A 23,808-nucleotide genomic window follows, 5' to 3' on the forward strand; every position below is an offset into this window, starting at 1 on the left:
ACCCCATCTCATCTTGCGACATAATAGCACATCAAAGCAGGAAGATACCATCCTTGTTGCACCTCTAATGAAATCTTCACCAGCTGGCGTAAAGGTCATTCATCAATTGCGCCAGAAAATTAGTCTAAAAGATCAATCTGGCTGGGCTGGTGACCCTAACCATGCCTCACCATCACCATGACACCAATTGAACTAAATTAGTTGTAATTGTATTTAAAAGGTTGCATTAAAAATTACTTTTTAGGCTAGTTTCTGGAGTAAGATCTATTGTAAATGATCCCCAAAGTGTTTGGAAAAAATACAAAATACATTTATGCAAAAAATAAAGTAAAAAATATATAGTTGCATGTTCCCTTAATATGGCACCATTGAATATTATAACTTGTCCCGCTAGAAATAAGCCCAATGTCCCAAATGTACAATGCAAAAAACAAGGTTAGACCAGCACCTCCAAACAATACGAAATAAAGTACAGGTAAATACCACTAAGGTTGCAATGCAAAAGCAATCAAACACTATATACAGCAGCACACTGCTCCGTGTACAAGGACACATGCAAACACTGGAAACGTGGATACAATTGTATTGCATTAGTGCTATTACAGAGAGACAATAGCAAGTTTTTTAATACTAAGCCATGTCTTTAACTCTACCCTAGGTCTATCTATACATCCCCAATCCTTTTATGCTGACATTCATTTTGCCCCCTCACAGTAGTTTTGCTCACATGTGCCCCCTTCACAGTAGTTATGCTCCCCTTTTAGTAGTGCCTCTTTCATAATAGTTCAGCCCCCATTTCAATAGTGCTCCTTTCACAGTAGTTATGCCCATCTTACAGTAGTGCTACTTTCACAGTATGTATGCCCACATTGTGCCCCTTTCACATCAGTTATGCCCCTATACAGTAGTGTCCATCTCACAGTACTTATGCCCCTATACAGTAGTGTCCATCTCACAGTACTTATGCCACATTGTGCCCATTTCACAGTAATTATGCCCACTTACAGTAGTGCTGCTTTTACAGAAGTTATGTTCACATTGTTCTCCCGTCACAGTAGTTATGCCCACATTGTGCCTCCTTCACAATAGTTATGCTGCCTTTCCAGTAGTGCCCCTTTCACAGTAGTTATGCCCCTCTTTCAGTAGTGCCCCTTTCATAGTAGTTATGTTCCCATTACAGTAATGCCTGTTTCACAGTAGTTATGTCCCCCGTACTGTTAATATTAATAATAATAAGAACAGTAAATACTTACCTAGGCCGTTCCCCTAATTATCAAAGCACATCCTGTAATTCTCAAAAGGCACACACATTGTGCTTGCTGAGTGTAGGAGGAGTGTACATTGTCAGGCCTGCATGCTCTACCCACACAGTCCAGCAAACGCGATGTTTGACCGCATCGTGCCAGCTGGGGAGTGTCAACAGTTGAGTTGAATGGTGAAACATGGAGCGGACGGTTTCCTGTTCCACCATTGCAATTAACTATCTCTGCGTCCTAAAGATGCAGAGACAGTTGAAAGCAGAATATAAAACGCAATATGAAACTGTGCTGCTCTTAAATTCCAAGAAGAATCTTGGTCACAATTGGGCCAGGTGCAGAAACTCAATATAGTCAATCATTGATGCAGTGGACAGATTTTACTCTCCTTTCAATTTGAACCTCCTATTTACAGCCAGAAAGAAGGAGCAGCAATAGTGAGGCACCACAGTTTAAACCCTTCTTCCGGTCCCAGAAGAAAAAGCAAGTCGGCAGGCCCAAGCAGTACTGTTCCTGTACTGCTAGTATGTATTCATGTGATCAAAGAGTCGTGGGTGTTACTCTGTGGAAGTAGCTTTGATTGAGCTATATGCGGGCTAGTAATGAACTTGAGATCTGTGAACGGAATGGTAATAGTAACCTCTTATTGGTCAGTCTGGATCACGTGATCGGGTAAGAAGTGAATGAAATGCTAGGAGTCATCCTTGATAGGTTGGTATATAGCACGCGATCGGCACAATTATGAATGGTGTATTAGTAGTAAGTTGTCATTAGGGAAGCCATCCTGAGTGATTGAGAGGGGAGGGTTTTGATCCTTGGTCCAAGCTAATGAGATATAAGGAAAACATGGATGGGATCAATATTTTGGTATATACTAGCAAATTGAATATGGTATTGATTAATTTTTGAACTGGCGATTTTGAACTGGAATTTTGGTTTTAACTGCGGTGCTTGACTATTGGTGCTCCTTCTTTCTGGCCATATATAGGACATTCAAATTGAAAGGAGAGTGAAATCTGTCCACTGCATCAATAATTGACTTTATTGAGTTTCTGCACCTGGCCCAATTGTAACCAAGATTCTTCTTGGAATTGAAGACCAGAGTGGTTCCTACATGGTGTGAACTGGACCTACCTCACCCAGAGACCTGCAGTGCTCATAGTAGGAACTACAATTGGGAACTTTATTTTATTCTGCTTGTTGAAAGCAGGATATGCCTCAGCTAGCCATGGGACAGCCACTGAAATCCGGGACTGTCCCACAGGATCCAGCACAGTGTGGAGGTATGGTAACACTCATATGTGCCATCATAGTCACCAAATAGATGACAGCCACAGATACACCATTACAGTGAAAGCCATAGCACTCATATACAGTAAGACTACAATTTTTCCTTGACAGTGCCAGACGCTGTTCCCCCAAAGAAGCAACATTAAATAAGCAGTTGCTCACTTGATAGAGATCGCCAAGAAGTTGGCAATTTGGCGTATACATTCTGATCAAAACGTACAGTGTACTAAGAACCTCAGGTTCATGTTTACTCATTTTGCTTAGCAGCGATAGATCAATGTACAATGTGGATTTGCAGTCCATGCCTCTTTTTCTACAGATGTTGTAATATTAAATAGGCACCACACTTTAATCATACTTTGCATAAATCAATTATACAGGCTATTAAAAACAGGTAATATATCAGAGAAAAATGCCTCATTCTCTACTTATCAGGTTCATTTTCTCCTCCTCTCCCTTCTAAATAGTTACTGAGTCTGAATTATTTGCAAAATTCATCTTGCTCTCCCAAGACCATCAGTTCATGAGAGGTTGGATTACATGCTGCCCATAGAAGTCTATGGAGAAGGAAGGAGGGGGGAGGAGTGCAGTGAGACACACAGACATACTGTGTATACAAGAGCTGAGTGAAAGAGAAGCAGAGATACAGTTAATAGTGGGTTTTCTATCTCACTCCAAGTACTTTATTCACATCAGTTATGCTCAGTTCTTCTCTGCAGTGTTATTCCTCATGTAGACATGTGAAAGCGCATCATGAAAAGTTAGCTGCAAGTATAGGTAACCTTTACCATGTCCCTGTAAATGTGTAGCACAATGCAAAACTTTACTATACAATACATATCTATGTACATATCTTCATGCCACAAGAGAGTGCACAAACATTCCAAACATATTTACACATTTCCCTACTCAATAGGGAAGCAAACTTGTGGCTCATGACTTGAGGCTTAATACTTAGTTACACTACAAAGAGGCTCAGATTTATTTTTTATTTGCAGTCTCTTAAAGGGGTTGTCTGAGTTATATTAAAAAAGTACTGCAAATCCGATGATCAGCAATATATACATAAGCTAAGCAAGTTTTAGGCCTTTGACATGCAGTTGCTGAGCTGTGAGGTGTAACAGCAATCTCTGAGGTTTTCTGCATGAATATTTGTGGGTGTCAACAAAGACTGCCTTTCTCCTCCCCCTGCTCTGCAAAGGAGTGAATAAAATTGCAGCCCTATCTTCAGTCGGACTGCTGGAATACTCATGTTGTATGTGTTGTACTACAAGTACCAGCTGTACAGTACAATTACACTGCTGATACATACAGGATGTTTCCGCTACCTGTTCATATGCAATGCTCTGCAGACACTTCTTCACAGCCAGCAGAAGAGTACAGAGGAGAGAACTCTTCCAGTCCTTGTCAGCTCTGTGTTTGAAGGGGTGAGGAAGGAGAGAGAATCCTGTGGAAACAATTTGTCTCTTCAGTGTGTGGAGAAGAGAAAACCCTGCAGCTGCTCAGTACCTGAAGCAGAGCCTCCAGCACTGATTCTGTGCTGATGATGGTAGAAGGGGTTAAACTTTGCTGAAGAATCCAGAGGGAGGGGAGACACAGGCAGATGCTCAGCCAGCAGATCGGGTGGGCATAGCTTGTCACACCTACCAGTACAGCCTTCACAATGACATTTAGTGCACAGAGGCTTCTGCTCCCTCAAGCTTTTGCACGGAACGTCATCAGAGCAGGGAGAGAAGCTGACATCACAGGTCATGTGACGCTTAGCTAACTAAGAGAATAAGGCCACTGTAGATGAAGTAAGTGAATTGAAAACCCCTTACATTTGCTTAGTTAGAAGCATACAAAGAACAAAAAAATTATGTGAACAACCCCTTTAAAGGCATAGTGTGAAAAATGGTTCTCCTAGGAAGTACAGTCCTTTAGGTATATAAAGTCCATGTTTACAAACGGGGACCTCCCTGAACCAGGAGTGATATTTGTTCTCTAGTGCTCAAGTAATTTAGCTTGGGGTTTGCTCTCTGTATGAAGTTTTTTCACTTGTCTCTCAGTAGGACCAAATCTAAAATGTAACCTTTAATAAATATGTTTAAAATTGCTATAGCTATATCTATACACATCACATTGAAAACAGGGACGCTATCTACTATATTATCCCTTACTAGCCTTGCCTAAAGTGGGACTACAGCCCTGAAACGAAGGATCATACACTGGAACCTATTTTACTATACCCTAGTTAGTCCCTAGAACATGAGGCCCTCAAATGTATGTGTAGAGGCAGTGAGGGTTTGAGCACGTGTATGATCAAAGTGTTCCAAAACACAGAATTATCTCACGATAAGTAGATAAGATAAAAATACTATCACTATAACACCAAGTGAAAATTGTGCAATAGCAAAGTCACCATTCTCATGATATCTATAATATCTCAGATGTTTATCACTAGAGATGAGCGAATCAAATCAGACGAAGTGACATTTGATCCCAATTTCAGGAAAAATTTGATTCGCAACGAATGCAAATTTCCTCGCGCTACGTGGTAACAAATCGCAATTTTTTCTAAAATTGCGGTTACAATATCGACTACACGTGTGAGGACATGGGGCAAGAAACTCTGGGAAGGTGGGTTGACCCATAATGCCATGCATGCAGCCAATCAGCAGCCAGCCAGCCCTGTGATGTCATAGCCCTATAAATACGGCGGCCATCTTAGAGTCAGACATTTTCAAGTTTTCTGACTGCAGGGCAGACGTGAGAAGGCACTAGGGACAGCAATAGGAAAAACATCTTTGTGAAAAATAAAAAAAATGATTTATAAGTGCAGGGAAATGATAGGGAGGAATTATTTCACAGCATCTTAGTGCAGGGAGAGACATCTGAAGTTGCTAGAGATAGTGCTAGAAAAAGCTCATTGTGAAAAAAAAAAGCGATTTACAAGTGTAGGGAAACATTATTTGGGGATCCAAATAGCCATTATACAGCTCTGGCATTCCAGCAATTTGTTTATTGTTGGGGTGCAAGTGCTATGTTGAAAAGCCTTTAGTGGCTTATATCTGTGGAAAAAGAAAAATATATAAGCATTTCACTTCTGCAGTTATTTGTGTTGAAAGAGTTTAGTGGCCTATTTCAGTACAAAAAGGAAAAAAATATACGCACTTCACTGTTGCTGTAACGCTCTTCCTTCGCAGCGCCGCCATCATACCGCGCATAGAGCGGAGTGAGGTCATGGTTGGTGTCTTCGTCTCCATGGTGACCAGGGGGCAGGGTCCTCCGTCCCCTAGACAATGAGCAGAAGGGAATCTGAGCGCCGATAATAATGAATCGGCGCTCAGCTGTATTATGCACAATACGAGTCACGTGATGCTGGCCACGTCATGTGACTCCCCTGTAGGGGTTATTTAAACAGGCAGCCTGCTGGCCACAGGTTGCCTGTTATTGGTCTTACTAACCTCACTAGCATATTGTTATATTTTGTACTCTATGTATTTTGACCTATGCTCTGTTTCTGACCTTGTGACCTCCTTGAATTTTACGTGACCTCTTTGCTTCTGACTTTGGATTGTATTGACCTTGTTGTGTTTTTCCCTGTGTACCTGCTGACCTCCTGGCATTGACTTTTGCTTCCCTGACTCTGTTCACGTTTTTTCCTCTTATCACCATTAGACCACTGCACGTACAGTGGGATGCGAAAGTTTGGGCAACCTTGTTAATCGTCATGATTTTCTTGTATAAATCGTTGGTTGTTACGATAAAAAATGTCAGTTAAATATATCATATAGGAGACACACACAGTGATATTTGAGAAGTGAAATGAAGTTTATTGGATTTACAAAAAGTGTGCTATAATTGTTTAAACAAAATTAGGCAGGTGCAGAAATTTGGGCACTGTTGTCATTTTATTGATTCCAAAACCTTTAGGACTAATTATTGGAACTCAAATTGGCTTGGTAAGCTCAGTGACCCCTGACCTACATACACAGGTGAATCCAATTATGAGAAAGAGTATTTAAGGTGGTCAATTGTAACTTTCCCTCCTCTTTTAATTTTCTCTGAAGAGTAGCAACATGGGGGTCTCAAAACAACTCTCAAATGGCCTGAAGACAAAGATGGTTCACCATCATGGTTTAGGGGAAGTATACAGAAAGCTGTCTCAGAGATTTCAGCTGTCTGTTTCCACAGTTAGGAACATATTGAGGAAATGGAAGACCACAGGCTCAGTTCAAGTTAAGGCTCGAAGTGGCAGACCAAGAAAAATCTCAGATAGACAGAAGCGACGAATGGTGAGAACAGTCAGAGTCAACCCACAGACCAGCACCAAAGACCTACAACATCATCTTGCTGCAGATGGAGTCACTGTGCATCGTTCAACCATTTGGCGCACTTTACACAAGGAGATGCTGTATGCGAGAGTGATGCAGAGGAAGCCTTTTCTCCGCCCACAGCACAAAAAGTGCCGCTTGAGGTGGGCTAAAGCACATTTGGACAAGCCAGCTTCATTTTGGAATAAGGTGCTGTGGACTGATGAAACTAAAATTGAGTTATTTGGCCATAACAAGGGGTGTTCTGCATGGAGGAAAAGAACACAGCATTCCAAGAAAAACACCTGCTACCTAAGGTAAAATATGGTGGTGGTTCCATCATGCTGTGGGGCTGTGTGGCCAGTGCAGGGACTGGGAATATTGTCAAAGTTGAGGGACGCATGGATTACACTCAGTATCAGCAGATTTTGGAGACCAATGTCCAGGAATCAGTGACAAAGCTGAAGCTGCGCCGGGGCTGGATCTTTCAACAAGACAACAACCCTAAACACTGCTCAAAATCCACTAAGGCATTTATGCAGAGGAACAAGTACAACGTTCTGGAATGGTCATCTCAGTCCCCAGACCTGAATATAATTGAAAATCTGTGGTGTGACTTAAAGAGAGCTGTCCATGCTCGGAAGCCATCAAACCTGAATGAACTAAAGATGTTTTGTAAAGAGGAATGGTCCAAAATACCTTCAACCAGAATCCAGACTCTCATTGGAACCTACAGGAAGCGTTTAGAGGCTGTATTTTCTGCAAAATGAGGAACTACTAAATATTGATTTCATTTCTTTTTTGGGGTGCCCAAATTTATGCACCTGCCTAATTTTGTTTAAACAGTTATAGCACACTTTCTGTAAATCCAATAAAATTAATTTCACTTCTCAAATATCACTGTGTGTGTCTCCTATATGATATATTTAACTGACATTTTTTATCGTAACAACCAACGATTTATACAGGAAAATCATGACAATTAACAAGGTTGCCCTAACTTTCGCATCCCACTGTATATAAGCTAGGGACTGCCACCAAGTTGTACGCCTTCAGTTAGGAAGCAGGGCCGGCCTTAGGCCTTTAGGCGCCCTGTGCGAGAAAGCTTTACAGCGCCCCTCAGTGACCACGCCCCTCAGTGACCACGCCCCTTCAGTGGTCACACCCATTTCTCCAATATCGGCTCCATTTAAAACCTTCCATTCCGTTAAGTCCCCAAAAAAGTGCAGCACCTTACCAATTCTGCTGACAATGGAGATAGGGTAGTGGTAGAAGGGGACAGGTAAAGGTAGATTTGGTGAGATGTTAGGTAGAGGAGAAGAAAACAGGTCTGTGCAGTGTCAGACAATACGTGAGGGGTAGTTTTACATCATGGCCGTTCTAACTCCTGCTAGACCCACTGGTCACTACAGTATGTGTCACCATGGGCAGCCTATGATGGAGGGAGTGACCGATCGCTCATCATTATACCATTGTATGGAAGGTCTGAGGCATTGGCCAGGGCAGTATCTATGTCAATGGCTTCTGCGGGTTATAGCAGATACCTGCAGCTCCTGAATCCGCCTCTGGATAGCTTCCAGGCTGCTGCTTCGAAAATCAAGGAAACCAAGAGAGGTGAGGGCCTGAGCAGATGGACGGGCCGAGAGAGAGAGAGAGACAGGAGGAATAGAAAGTGAGAGGGAAAATAACCATAGGGAGCAGTGGTGAGCATGCACGACCTGTGACAGTAAGGACCTCTATGTATCTGCTAGGGCTGCAGCTAGATTATTTGAATAATGGCCTAGGAAGATCTGTTATGGAGAGGGGGATCTGTGGGTGGCGCAGTTATGGAGAGGGGGATCTGTGGATGGCACTGTTATGGAGAGGGGGATCTGTGGGTGGCGCTGTTATGGAGAGGGGGATCTGTGGATGGCGCTGTTATGGAGAGGGGGATCTGTGGGTGGCGCTGTTATGGAGAGGGGGATCTGTGGGTGGCGCTGTTATGGAGAGGGGGATCTGTGGTGGCGCTGTTATGGAGAGGGGGATCTGTGGGTGGCGCTGTTATGGAGAGGGGGATCTGTGGGTGGCGCTGTTATGGAGAGGGGGATCTGTGGGTGGCGCTGTTATGGAGAGGGGGATCTGTGGTGGCGCTGTTATGGAGAGGGGGATTTGTGGGTGGCGCTGCTATGAAGAGGGGGATTTGTGGGTGGCGCTGCTATGGAGAGGGGGATCTGTGGGTGGCGCTGCTATGGAGAGGGGGATCTGTGGGTGGCGCTGCTATGGAGAGGGGGATCTGTCTATGGCACTGTTATGGAGAGGGGGATATGTGCACTGTTATGGAGAGGGGGATCTGTCTATGGCACTGTTATGGAGAGGGGGATATGTGCACTGTTATGGAGAGGGGGATATGTGCACTGTTATGGAGAGGGGGATCTGTGCACTGTTATGGGCATAACAGTGCACAGATTCCTTTCCCCATAACAGTGCACATATTCCTTTCCCCATAACAGTGCACATATCCCCCCTCCCCATAGCAGTGCCACAGACAGATGCTCCCCCCTCCCCATAGCAGTGCCATAGACAGATCCTCCCCCCTCCCCATACAGGGCCGATCCTACACGGGGTGCAGTGGGTGCCCCGCACCCCAGCGCTGTCACCCGAAAGGCGCCGAGCGAGCCGCCGGGCCTTTTTTTTTTTGACTTTTTTTGACTTTTTTTTTTTTTTTTTTTTTAACCACCTCCGGACCGCCCGGTGGGCCGGGCCGCCTCAGCCTCAGGGTTCGAGTGGGGCCGGGGGTGTGCCGTGACAGTGACGAGTCCGTGACTGCCGGCCGGGTATGGCCTATCAATTCACACCCCTGTCACTGTCTGTGACTGCTCCGCTCCGCCTCCTGCCAGCCCACTGTGACACAAAGAACAGACACAGACACACACATATACTGACGTGACTCACGTGTGAGAGTGACTGAGACCGCCTCCTGTAGACCGCCTCCTGTAGACCGCCTCCTGTAGACCGCCTCCTGTAGTCCGCCTCCTGTAGTCCGCCTCCTATGCTCTGCCTCCGTGCTCTGCCTGACTGCCTCCCATCTTCCGGCGGCCGGCAGCGTAACGTCGTTCACTGCGACGTAACGTAGTGAGTGACGTCACGTCACGTTACAGTTACGCTGCCGCCGGCCGCCAATTTTGAATATTGAAGAGCGGGACTGGAGCACTGCCAGTGCCACGCCAGTCACGCCACCAGCTTCTGCCTGCCAGTGCCCGCCCCTGCGCCCTAGTAGTGCCAACTGGCTTGTACTAAGTTGTGCTGTGAGAATACATTTGGAGTCCTCCTGACTGAGTCCTGACTCCTGACTGTCCCAGGCAGTAAGTTAGAGTGAATACTGAATAGTGATGATTAGTGATAGATTATATTAGATAAGATAGTAACTTATGTAAGGCCTCTTTCACACTTGCGTTGTCCGGATCCGGCGTGTACTCCATGTGCCGGAATTACACGCCGGATCCGGAAAAACGCAAGTGTACTGAAAGCATTTGAAGACGGATCCGTCTTCAAAATGCTTTCAGTGTTACTATGGCACCCAGGACGCTATTAAAGTCCTGGTTGCCATAGTAGTAGTGGGGAGCGGGGGAGCGGCATACTTACCATCCGTGCGGCTCCCGGGGCGCTCCAGAATGACGTCAGAGCGCCCCAGGCGCACGGATGACGTGTACATGCGATCACGTGATCCATGCGCTTGGGGCGCCCTGACGTCACTCTGGAGCGCCCCGGGAGCCGCACGGATGGTAAGTATGCTGCTCCCCGCTCCCCACTACACTTTACCATGGCTGCCAGGACTTTAGCGTCCCGGCAGCCATGGTAACCATTGAGAAAAAGCTAAACGTCGCATCCGGCAATGCGCCGAAACGACGTTTAGCTTAAGGCCGGATCCGGATCAATGCCTTTCAATGGGCATTCATTCCGGATCCGGCCTTGCGGCAAGTGTTCCGGATTTTTTGCCGGAGCAAAAAGCGCAGCATGCTGCGCTATTTGCTGCGGCCAAAAAACGTTCCGTTCCGGAACGGAAGACATCCTGATGCATCCTGAAGGACGGACTGTCCATTCAGAATGCATTAGGAAAATCCTGATCAGTATTCTTCCGGCATAGAGCCCCGACGACGGAACTCTATGCCGGAAGACTATAACGCAGGTGTGAAAGAGCCCTAAGTGAGCTATTGAGCTTGTAAATAAACTTGTGCAAACTGCAAACTATATGAGTAGTTACTAACTACTCATATACTTTGCACAAGTTTATTTACAAGCTCAATAGCTCACTTACATAAAGGAACGGACGTCTTACAATAGGGTGGGACACTGTTATGGGGGAGGGGGGGGAGGAGAAGTGATATGTGGATGATGACACATTTATATAGCACAAGATGCTTGCGCTGCCTGCCATATATGTGTGTCATCCACAGATCCCCCCGGCCACCTATAACAGTGTCATCCACAGATGCCCCATAACAGTGTGTCACCCACAGATGTCCCCATAAGTTCCATAACAGTGTCATCCACAGATGCCCCCATAACCGTGTGTAATCCACTGATGCCCATAACAGTGTGTCATCCACAGATCCCCCATAACAGTGTGTCATCCACAGATGCCCCCTAACAGTGCGTCATACACAGATCCCCCATAACAGTGTGTCATCCACTGATGCCCATAACAGTGTGTCATCCACAGATCCCCCATAACAGTGCGTCATCCACAGATGCCCCCTAACAGTGCGTCATACACAGATCCCCCATAACAGTGCGTCATCCACTGATGCCCATAACAGTGTGTCATCCACAGATCCCCCATAACAGTGCGTCATACTGTCATCCACAGATCCCCCATAACAGTGCGTCATACTGTCATCCACAGATCCCCCATAACAGTGCGTCATACTGTCATCCACAGATTCCCCATAACAGTGCGTCATCCACAGATCCCCTATAACAGTGTGTCATCCACAGATCCCCCATAACAGTGTGTCATACTGTCATCCACAGATCCCCCATAACAGTGTGTCATACTGTCATCCACAGATCCCCCATAACAGTGTGTCATCCACAGATCACCCATAACAGTGCGTCATACTGTCATCCACAGATCCCCCATAACAGTGTGTCATACTGTCATCCACAGATCCCCCATAACAGTGTGTCATCCACAGATCCCCCATAACAGTGCGTCATACTGTCATCCACAGATCCCCCATAACAGTGCGTCATACTGTCATCCACAGATCCCCCATAACAGTGTGTCATCCACAGATCACCCATAACAGTGCGTCATACTGTCATCCACAGATCCCCCATAACAGTGTGTCATACTGTCATCCACAGATCCCCCATAACAGTGTGTCATCCACAGATCCCCCATAACAGTGCGTCATACTGTCATCCACAGATCCCCCATAACAGTGCGTCATACTGTCATCCACAGATCCCCCATAACAGTGCGCCTGCGCACTGAGGAGAGACAGAAAGGAGGGCACATAATCAGTGGAAGCAAGCAGAGGACGGTACAGCAGACGACTGAATCGCTTCTTTTGTAAGTAAATTGTTTTATTATAAATGTAGTTTAATGTTTTTGTCTTTTATTATATTCTGGCTTTTGCTTGGTTATGTATGATGCTTTTTGATAATAAGTAAATGTAGTGGTGCTATAATGTGGCCCCCAGGCCTCTCTGATGTCCTGCAGGCTGGGCTGTGGCAGCATACGGTTGGTCAGGCAGCAGAGAGGCTCTGGGGCTGTCATTGTGCTCTGGTACTTTTCCCTTCACAGCCACTGCTCTCTCTCTCTCGTACAGTGCAGACTCCGCAAGAGGCTTTCCGTTTGCTCTCCGTCCTCTTAAAAGTCTATGGGAATCAAAACTGATCCATCTGGTTCCTGTTATGCAAGACTGAAAACAAAGTCCGTCTTGCATAAGGGGACCCAGACTGATCCGTTATGCTTTCTCATAAACTTCTATTAGGACAGAGCAAAACAAAATGCCTCTTAGGGTCCATTCACACGTCCGTTGTTTCTTTCCTGATCTGTTACGTTTTTTGCGGAACAATTTCAATGGGTCCTGAAAAAAATCGGACAGCTCAATTTCAGATTTTTTTTCAGGACCCATTGAAAATGAATGGGTACAGAACTGGTCCAGATCTGTTCCGCAAAAAACGGAACAGATCAGGAAAGAAACAACGGACGTGTGAATGGACCCTTAAAGGTTTCCGTTTTGCATTCCATCTGGCCATTCCGTTATATTCCGTTTGAAACGGAACCTATAACGGAATGGCATAACGCAGATGTAAACACACCCTGTACGGAATAGGTGGTATTTGCCAGAGTTGCTGGAGAACTGTGAGTGCAATTTCGGGGGCACTGACCTGTACAGGGTGTGGAGGATTGGGAGGTTGAGATCCACTGAGGATATTATAAGACTTTTCTGTAGCTTCCTATATTGTTGCAAAGCTTGTGTGTTGGCTGAAGCCTTCCTATCTTACTGGTGGCTGGCCCTGCCCCTCAATTGTGCTTCCGGGTTTGGCTCCGCCCCTAGACTGCAAGGGGGTGGGGGCTGAAGTTGTTGCCATAGAAACATTGTAAAGGGGAGGAGTTAGTAAGATAACCACGCCCATGTGGGGGCGCCAGAAATATTTCTGCACCCAGGCGCCTGTGACCCTAGGATCGGCCCTGGTGCCATAGACAGATTTCCCCCTCCCCATAACAGCCCCGGCCCTGCTGCTCACAGCAGACTAATCACTTGCTGCATCTTTATTTTACCTTACAATCGTGACGCTCCAGTAACAACTACAGGCAGAGAGGAGGGCGGCGTAACGTCACTTACGCACGTGACGCACCTGCTCTGCCCACTTTATGAATGAAGGAGGCGGAGCAGGTGCGTCACGTGAGTAAGTGACGTTACGCCGCCCTCCTCTCTGCCTGTAGTTGTTACTGGAGCGTCACAATTGTAAGGTAAAATAAAGATGCAGCGACTTAAAGTAAACCGCCCGCCTGGCGCCCGCCCGCATAGCAACGAGTTGGCGATTATTCGATAACTGGATTCGTCGACAACGAATCCAGTTATCGATTATTATCGATTACATCGATTAATCGTTGCAGCCCTAGTATCTGCAGCACCGCATGCACGGCTCATCCTCTCACCTGAGGGGGTAGGATACCATCTTGCTTCCTCCAGGAGATTGTTGGAGTGGGGCTGCCTAGCGCTCTACAGTACAGCCGGGCAGTGTCCCCTTCTCTGACCTCTGTCCGCTCTGGGCTCACCTGGACGTCTGGCAAATTTCCACCTGCTAGCAAAGGAGTCAGGAGACGTCATTTAAATTCCCAATTCCCATAAAATATTAGGTAATAGCCCCCTCCCTCCCCTTTTCTTAGAGGCCTGGCAATCATAAAAGTTTTAAAACTAATACTATACATACATCTGCTGACCTGTGCTGTCTGTGGACTGTGGGAGTCTCACTCTCTGTTGTGGCTGCTGCTGCTGGCTGGCGCTCTCTCCGCCTCCTTCTTCTCTCTCTGCCTGTGCGGCAGCTGCGGCCTGCGTCACACTCCAGCAGCCAGTCTGGTCTGCTCTGCTCTGTCCAGGCAGCAGAGCGGAGCGCAGAGCAGCCGCGCGCCCCGCCCCCTCCTCACTCAGTCTCTAGTCCGGACCGTGACTGACTGAGCTCATTCATGTTCATGTGCTGTAGATGGCCGGCGGACCGCGGGGCGGCGGCGACAAAATATATTAATAGTAGTACAGTACTAGTAAGTAGTAGTACTGTACTGTAGTAGACAGACTTCACTTAGAGTTCGGCGGGCTGTGTCGGCCGCCCGGCGCCCCTATTGCTATGGCGCCCTGTGCGGCCGCACAGCCCGCACACCCCAAAGGCCGGCCCTGTTAGGAAGGGTCGTGCAAGTAGGAAGGGATAGAGGTGCGGGTGGATTTCAGGGATGAACTCTTCCTTCCCTTTTGTGACAGTTGCATTTATTTGTGGTGAAAGACTTTAGTGGCCTATTTCAGTACAAAAAGGAAAAAAATATACGCATTTCACTGTTGCATTTATTTGAGGTGAAAGCGTTCAGTGTCCTATTTTAGTACAAAAATGAAAAAATATACGCACTTCACTGGTGCATTTATTTCTGCTAAAAGCGTTTACTGGCCTATTTCAGTACAGAAAGAAAAAAATATATGCACTTCACTGGTGCATTTATTTCTGCTAAAAGTGTTTAGTGGCCTATTTCAGTACAAAAAGAAAAATATATTCTCAGTTCACTTCTGCAGTTATATGTGTTGAAAGCATTTAGTGTCCTATTTCAGTACAAAAAGGAAAAAAAAATATGCTGTTCGCTGTTCACTGTTGCATTTATTTGTGGTGAAACACTTTAGAGGCCTATTTCAGTACAAAAAAGAAAAATATATATGCATTTCACTATGCAGTTATATGTGGTGAAAGCATTCATTTGATTTTTGATTTGATTTGATTCAACTTTATTGTAATTACACGTGTATAAACACAGGGTAACAAAATGCAGTTTGCATCTAATCAGAAGTGCAAAGAACAGCAAGTACAATAAAAACATGTTATATACAGATAAGGGTAGTGTAGAAGGTGGGAATAGTTATGTACAGATTATGTACAAATAATTTAAATATGCAGGTGTTTATATTGCTATACAGAGAACAAATATACAGATGTACTATGGACAAATATACAGATGTGCTGATGCATACATATATACAGATATGAAGATGTGCTGATGTATACTTATATACAGATGGACTGTTCTATATTGCTATACAATCGGGCAAATATACAGATGTACTATGAACAAGTATACAGATGTACTATAAACAAGTATCCTAACTATAGCAATTGTCCCAAACTATAGCAGTAACCAATGTGAATTTACAGTGAATGTTAAGAATGAATGACAGTCATGATCATGGTTATTGGGAGGATGGAGGGGAGGAGGAGTGTAGAGGGTTAAGTGAGTGTAGATGGGAAAGTTCAACAGGGGACTGAGTTCAGTAGGGTGACAGCTATGGGGAAGAAGCTGTTCCTAAACCTGCTGGTTTTAGTCTACAGAGTCCTGTAGTCTGAAGAGTCCCTAAGAATGATGTGTGCCCGTTGTAGACATCTCTTCTTGTGAACATCCTCAATGGCAGGAAGCAGAGTCCCTGTCATGCGTTGGGTGATTTTCATCACCCGCTGCAGTGCCTTGCGGTCAGTGCCTTGTGGTCAGCAACAGAGCAATTCCCATACCAGACTGTGACACAGTTGGTGAGGATGCTCACAGTGGTAGAAGTTACCCAGTATATGTCAGCAGACAGGTGGTTTTTCTTCAGTGTCCTCAAGAAAAGAGACGCTGATGTGCCTTCTTGACCAGGCTGGAGATGTTGGTTGACCAGGACAGATTCTCAGAGATGTGGGTCCCCAGGAACTTGAAGCTTGAAATCCGTTCAACAGCCGTGCCATTTACACTATGTGGATGGGCTCATGGGTGTTCTTCTTCTCCTTCCTGAAGTCCACAATGAGCTCTTTTGTCTTGCTGGTATTCAGGAGCAGGTTATTGTCAGCGAACAACACAGCTACAGATGCGTCCTCTCTTACCTGATCTCCAAACTGGAAGTGGTGTCAATTTTGTCCTGACAGCAAAACAACATCATATCGCGAGACTGTAACTAAACTCCAAAAAGCTGCAATACACATCACAAACACTGGGCGGTGAGTGCGCCACATTTAGCTTATTGCTTAAGTTGCAGAGAAGCTAGCCTCAAATATGAGATATTTAGCGGCAGACCTAGCTAGATTTGATGAGAGCTATTGAGAATATTCAATGTGCGAAAGTCAAACACATGAGAATAAAGGAACACAAAATCCAGAATCTAAATATCATGTGTGATACTGCCTGCTAAGCTGTGTATCTAATCCTATCAAATGTGATACTGTCTGCAGACGTAACAGTCACATACACACACACACAGGGGGGAGGATAGTTACCACCGCGCTCCACCCTCACCCCTGGCCCTTCCTACTTGCCTCACGAGTCCTGATGACAGTGGACAACTGGATGGCAGTCCCTAACTTAGGATACGTGCGGGAAGGACAGACAAGACAAATGACGGATAGTGAACGGACTGTGTCAAAACCAAGAGGACAACGCAGTACAAAGGGATAAGCAAAGAATGGTCAGGAGAAGCCGGGGTCATAAATACCAGGAGAGTAGAGAAGTACCAAAGGTGTCCGCAAAGAATAGTCAGGCGGAAGCCAAGGTCAAAATACCAGGAGGGATGCGCAGTACACGAGGAGCAGGCAAAGGATCGTCAGGGAACAGCCAGCAGGCTGCCTGTATTTATAGTGGGGAGTGAGGGTCATGTGACGTGGCCAGCGTCACATGACCGACAGACCGACCAGTCGAGCACCAAGTGATCGGCTCGGCGCTCAAGGCAGACCTAGGAGCAGGGAGCCTCCTAGCTAGCAAAGCATAGAACACGGACAGATCTAAATTTCCCTCGGGAGCAAGGAAAAAGAGAAAGAAGAGCGCACAATAGGGTAGTATGTACAAACACCGGATAGGGATGTCAGAGTGAGAAATATCCAAACTCACCTTATAGGGTTGTGCTCCGGCAGGCACAACGCTACTGTAGACTTAATAGGAACAAGACCTTTTTAAACCAGGATTGCAGCCGCAGATTTTAGGATCTCTTGGCTGGGATGTCCAGTCCCCCCAAAAGAATTCGTAGGTAAAGGAAAGAAAAAGTTCTGCATCGGCGCAAATTCACCATTGAGGTCGGTCTTGATGGATAGATTATTATTTTTTTTTATAAGAAACAACGCATTTCGGGGATGAAAGACTCCCCTTCATCAGGTGAAATCTGATGAAGGGGAGTCCTAGCTAGCAAAGCCGCCCTGGGAACGAGGTCAAACACAGATCTTTGCTCCCGAAGCTAAGCAGCAGGTCTGCAGCTGATGGGAGACCAGGTGCGCCTTCGGCACCACGTTACAGCAGAGTCTTGTACCTCTGTAATTCTACCTTGTGTGATACAATCTGCTCTGCTGTGTATCTAATCCTAGCATGTCTGCAGAGTTGTGTATCTAAGCCTATTGTAAGGGAGTCTGCAGTTCCAGTTCCCTTGCAGGCAGATGCGGTGGAGCGTCCGCATGGACGCTGGAGGGGTGATCTCCCTGGCTGATCAGTGCTCACTGTTGTCTCTACAACCTGGGAGTATGCTTGTTCAGATTCACTAAGTTTGAGTGAATGCCTCTGGAAACCTTGTCTCTGCTCTACAGTTGCACCGTGTGTTGCCTCAGACAGTGGCGTAGCGTGGGTTGCCAGCACCCGGGGCAAGCCAAAAATTGCGCCCCCCCACCCCAGGCACGCCCCTTTTAACAGATACTGTAGTAGATCACTAGCAGTCCTATGTAACACCACAGATAACACAGTGATAACTCTGAGTACAGATAATGTAGTAGATGGGTGTAAGCCCCCAGAATTCAGAACACACACAGTGTGACCTGAAGTCTGGGGCCGGATGCGGCAGGGTGGGCCATATTCTCAAACTCCTCCCCCAACCCTACTGTGAAACAGATATGTGCATGGACATTATTATTACAGTATAATACCGCCCCATACCTGTTACATCCAGTGACGTCTCCTGAGATGTAGACTCTCCTCGACGTCTTCATTCAGAGATTAGACCGCCATGACACCTTCTTTTAGCCACTTCTCGTCTCTGCAGAGTTTCACAGAATTTTTTTTAGGTTCCTCACTTTACTCTCATCCTCTCCTTCCTGGTGTCTCAACAACTCATCCTGCTGCCCCCTAATACTGTGCTAGAGCCAGACAGATAGTCCCCCATTCCTCATAATATTATTTCCCCTGTGTATTATTATTAATATAATATCCCCCTCTTTATTATTAATATAATGGCCCCCTCTTTATTATTAATATAATGGCCCCCTCATTATTATTAATATGAGGGGGCTATTATATTAAAAATAAAGAGGGGCCATTATATTAATAATAAAGAGGGGGTCATACATTAATAATAAAGAGGGGGCCATTACATTAATAATAAAGAGGGGGCCATTACATTCATAATAAAGAGGGGCCATTATATTATTAACAAAGAGTGGCTATTATATTAATAATAAAGAGGGGGTCATTATATTATTAACAAAGAGGGGGCCAGTACATTAATAATAAAGAGGGGGCCATTATATTAATAATAAAGAGGGGGCCATTATATTAATAATAAAGAGGGGCCATTATATTATTAACAAAGAGGGGGTCATTACATTAATAATAAAGAGGGGGCCATTATATTAAACAATAAAGAGGGGGCCATTATATTATTAACAAAGAGGGGGTCATTACATTAATAATAAAGAGGGGGCCATTATATTAATAATAAAGAGGGGGCCATTATATTAATAATAAAGAGGGGCCATTATATTATTAACAAAGAGGGGGCCAGTACATTAATAATAAAGAGGGGGCCATTATATTAATAATAAAGAGGGGCCATTATATTATTAACAAAGAGGGGGTCATTACATTAATAATAAAGAGGGGGTCATTACATTAATAATAAAGAGGGGGCCATTATATTAATAATAAAGAGGGGGCCATTATATTAATAATAAAGAGGGGACCATTATATTAATAATAAAGAGGGGCCATTATACCATTATATTATTAACGAAGAGGGGGCCATTACATTAATAATAAAGAGGGGGCCATTATATTAATAATAAAGAGGGGGCCATTATATTAATAATAAAGAGGGGCCATTATATTATTAACAAAGAGGGGGCCAGTACATTAATAATAAAGAGGGGGCCATTATATTAATAATAAAGAGGGGACCATTATATTAATAATAAAGAGGGGCCATTATATTATTAACAAAGAGCGGGTCATTACATTAATAATAAAGAGGGGGTCATTACATTAATAATAAAGAGGGGGGCATTATATTAATAATAAAGAGGGGGCCATTATATTAATAATAAAGAGGGGACCATTATATTAATAATAAAGAGGGGCCATTATATTATTAACAAAGAGGGGGCCAGTACATTAATAATAAAGAGGGGGCCATTATATTAATAATAAAGAGGGGACCATTATATTAATAATAAAGAGGGGCCATTATATTATTAACAAAGAGCGGGTCATTACATTAATAATAAAGAGGGGGTCATTACATTAATAATAAAGAGGGGGGCATTATATTAATAATAAAGAGGGGGCCATTATATTAATAATAAAGAGGGGACCATTATATTAATAATAAAGAGGGGCCATTATACCATTATATTATTAACAAAGAGGGGGCCATTACATTAATAATAAAGAGGGGGTCATTACATTAATAATAAAGAGGGGGCATTACATTAATACTAATGTATTGGCCCCCTATTTATTATTAATATAATGTTCCCCTCTTTGTTATTAATATAATGGCCGCCTCTCCCCTCCTCTTACCTAATTACACAGGGTGGGACTCTGCACTCAGGGACAGTCACTGACTCAGACTGTCACTCACTCTGGGTCGCGTGAATCACTCTCTGCCTGGCCTGGAGTCTGGACTTCTGCATCTTCATTCATGCTCCGGCTACTGGCTCTGCATGGCCTTTCCCGTCTGGAAGGTGGGCGGGGCCTATCGGGAACTGCTGTGCATGCCCCGCCCCCTCTCCCTTCCTCACTCTGCTCTGCAGCCGGACGCTGTGTGAAGAAAAAAAAACACAGCGTCAGGCTCTATTTAACTTGTGCCAGCCCAGCGGACAGCCGCGCCCCCTGCAGTGTAGCGCCCGGGGCAATGGCCCCCCGCCGCCGCCCCCTCCCCCCCCCCACGCTACGCCCTTGGCCTCAGATCGGACCTTGGATACTTCACTGTCTCATCCTTAGGTACCTGGTTTCACTGACTCTTCTGTATGAACTTTAGCCTGGTCTGGCTTTTCTCTGACGTTTTCCCACAGAGGTTATTATTTGGACTACGTTATTTCTGTATGATTTCTGGCTTGGAATTTACTGCTTTGTATTCAATAAATCCACATTTATTCTGCCTGGTTGCTTGGGGTTCTGCAGCATTACAGAACAGTGAGCCCCAACTTCCAGTTATCATGGATCGTATCCAACAGCAGCTAGTGGAGTTGACTGGAGCAGCAAACCTCTTGGTCCAACACAGGATAAACATCTCTGCTGTGAATATTAATAAGATCCATGCACAACTGGCAACACTCAGAGATGAGCTTAAAATCCTCCTCCTTGAAGACCAGGGTTTGCCCAACCCAACTTCAGCAGAACGCCCGGTGAAACCCAAGATACCCCTAGCTGAGGTTTTTTCAGGTAATAGGCAGGAGTTTCTCTTCTGTGACTCCTGCCGCTTGTACTTTGAACTGTGCCCTGTATCATCGGGTAATACCAAGCAAAGCATGTCTCTATTGAGGAAGGACCCGCAACATTGGGCTTTTAACCTCCAGACAGGGGATCCCGCATTTGACTCAGTAGAGGCCTTCTTTCATGCTATGGGGGTTTCTCATATCGATCCAGATTGCACTCGAACTGCTGAGACTTAACTGGAACACCTCAAACAAGGACGGCGCACAGCGGAACAATTTGCTGCAGAGTTCTGTCGCTGGGCCACCTTTACCAACTGGGGGAATGCTGCTCTTCACCACCTGTTCTGGTTGGGACTCTCCGACTCTGTCAGAGATCTACTATTATCTCTACCATCTCCATCATCTCTAGATGTGGCAATCCAGCAAGCAATCAACGCTGATCATCGCATTCGAGAACGTCGTCTGGAGCAGGCTTCTCGTTCAGTTTCTTCCACTCCATCTCCACGACCCGGTAAACCGGCTGAGGAACCCATGGAACTGGGGTCTTCGCGTCTTACCCCTAGAGAGAGGGCTTGTTGCCAGAATGAGGGTCTTTGTTTATATTGTGGAGGAGTTGGGCACCAACTAAAGAAATGTCCTTTACTATTGTCGGGAAACGACAAAGCCTAGTGGAGCTTGAGGAGAATCCACTAGGTACTCTGCTGCCTCCTCTTAAACAAAGTCGTCTTCTCATACCTATTACTATTGAGTGGCAAGGGAAGAACCATCCTATCTCCGCCTTACTCGACTCGGGAGCTGGTAATTTCATTGACTCTTCTCTGGTCCAACTACAGGCCCAGTCTTCAAACCGGGAGAAGCAATTTCCGTCACCGCTGTGGATGGGTCTCCCCTTCAAGAAGGCTGGTCCTTGTGGATGACACCCGGGTTGCAGGTAACACTGGGGGCTGGTCACCAGGAAGTCTTAAACCTTTTAACCCGGGACATGCCATCCACGCCTATGATTTTGGGTCTCCCCTGGTTGAGACTTCATTATCCAGTTGTGGACTGGCATTCTGGACAAATTTGTAAGTGGAGCTCTGACTGCTTCACCAGGTGCTTTTGCCCGGTGTTGCCACTTGCATCCATGGAAGTGCTGAGTGTGTTACCCAAACGCTATCATCACTTCCAAGACGTGTTTAGTCCACAAGGGGCCAATGTGTTTCCTCCTCATAGGCCATATGATTGTCCTATTGATTTGTTGCCAGGTACCATGCCACCCTGAGGGCATCTGTATAATCTCACTGGGCCTGAAATCCAAGCCCAGCGAAAATATATAAAGGAGAATCTTGATAAGGGTTTCATCCGACCGCCCACTTCTCCCGCAGGGCAGGATTCTTTTTCTTGGAAAAGAAAGATGGCGGATTGAGACCTTGCATTGATTTTCGTGCCCCAATCGAATTACGGTGAAGAATCAGTACCCCCTTCCACTTATTGAAGATTTGTTAGCTCAGGTGGCAGGGGCCCGGATTTTTACCAAACTCGATTTGAGGGGTGCGTACAACTTAGTACGTATCCGTAAGCATGACGAATGGAAGACCGCATTTAATACTAGAGACGGGCATTAGGAGTATCTCGTGATGCTTTTCGGTCTCTGTAATGCTCCCGCAGTCTTCCAGGATTTCCTCAATGATGTCCTCCAGGATTTCTTGGGTAGATTCGTGGTCTATTTAGATGACATACTAATCTACTCATCAGATTTGCAGACTCACCAGGATCATTTTTGTCAGGTTTTCCAGAGGCTGAGAGAGAATCACTTGTACGTCAAGCTCGAGAAATGCTTGTTTGAAATGAAATAGTTGCCTTTTCTAGGGTATATAGTCTCTGAACGAGGATTGGCGATGGACCCCTCCAAACTCTCAGCTGTCCTAGACTGGCCTCAGCCTAGAGATCTGAAGGGATTACAGCATTTCCTAGGTTTGGCCAATTTCTATTGCAAATTTATTGAGAACTTTTCTGCGGTAGTGCTGCCTCTCACTAACCTCGCTAAGAAGGGGATGAACCTCACTCATCCAGACACTTCTTCTCAACCTTTTTTCCTCGAGGTTGACGCCTCTGAGATCGGAGTGGGGTCGGTTCTGTCTTAGTACTCTGGAGATCCTGACAGGCTTCATCCTTGTGCCTTTTTCTGTCAGAAACTCTCTCCAGCCAAGCGTAACTATGATATTGGTAATAGAGAACTTTTGGGGGTTAAGTTGGCCTTTCAAGAGTGGAGACATTGTCTAGAGGGTGCGGAACATCCCATTACGGTTTACACCGACAACAAGAACCTCAAGTATATCAAAGGGGCTAAGAGATAAAATTCTCGCTAAGCCCGCTGGGCATTGTTTTTTACCTGCTTTAATTTCCGCTTAACCTATAAACCAGGAACCAAGAATGTCAAAGCGGATGCTCTTACACGTTGTTTCCCTGAAGCCCCTTCTGTACATGACACTGAGCCAGAATCCATTATCCCTGCGAGGTGTTTCGTAGCTGACTTGGACACCTCAGCGATAATGGAGGATCTGTCTTCACTGCTCTTACCTTTACAGGCGGTTAGCCCTCCTAACAAACCGAAAGGTCAGCTGTTTGTGCCTTTAAATTTCAGACTC

At 45.4% G+C, this 23,808-nt stretch overlaps 1 protein-coding gene across 4 annotated transcripts in view; it reads left to right on the plus strand.

Annotated features, from left to right (window-relative positions):
• EPS8L3 (EPS8 like 3) overlaps nucleotides 1–23,808 on the plus strand; it is a 244,681-nt gene that overhangs the window by 32,656 nt on the left and 188,217 nt on the right. For 2 of the 4 annotated variants that reach the window (XM_044286108.1, XM_044286112.1), the window contains exon 1: nucleotides 12,339–12,395. The exons of the other annotated variants lie outside the window; for them this stretch is intronic. The gene's annotated coding sequence lies outside the window, so the exon portion shown is untranslated. Of the gene's footprint in view, nucleotides 1–12,338; nucleotides 12,396–23,808 lie in introns of those variants that run through there. 4 annotated transcript variants of the gene reach the window in all.

This window comes from Bufo gargarizans, chromosome 3, assembly GCF_014858855.1.
Source record: "Bufo gargarizans isolate SCDJY-AF-19 chromosome 3, ASM1485885v1, whole genome shotgun sequence".
In the NCBI taxonomy this organism is placed as follows: Eukaryota; Metazoa; Chordata; class Amphibia; order Anura; family Bufonidae; genus Bufo; species Bufo gargarizans.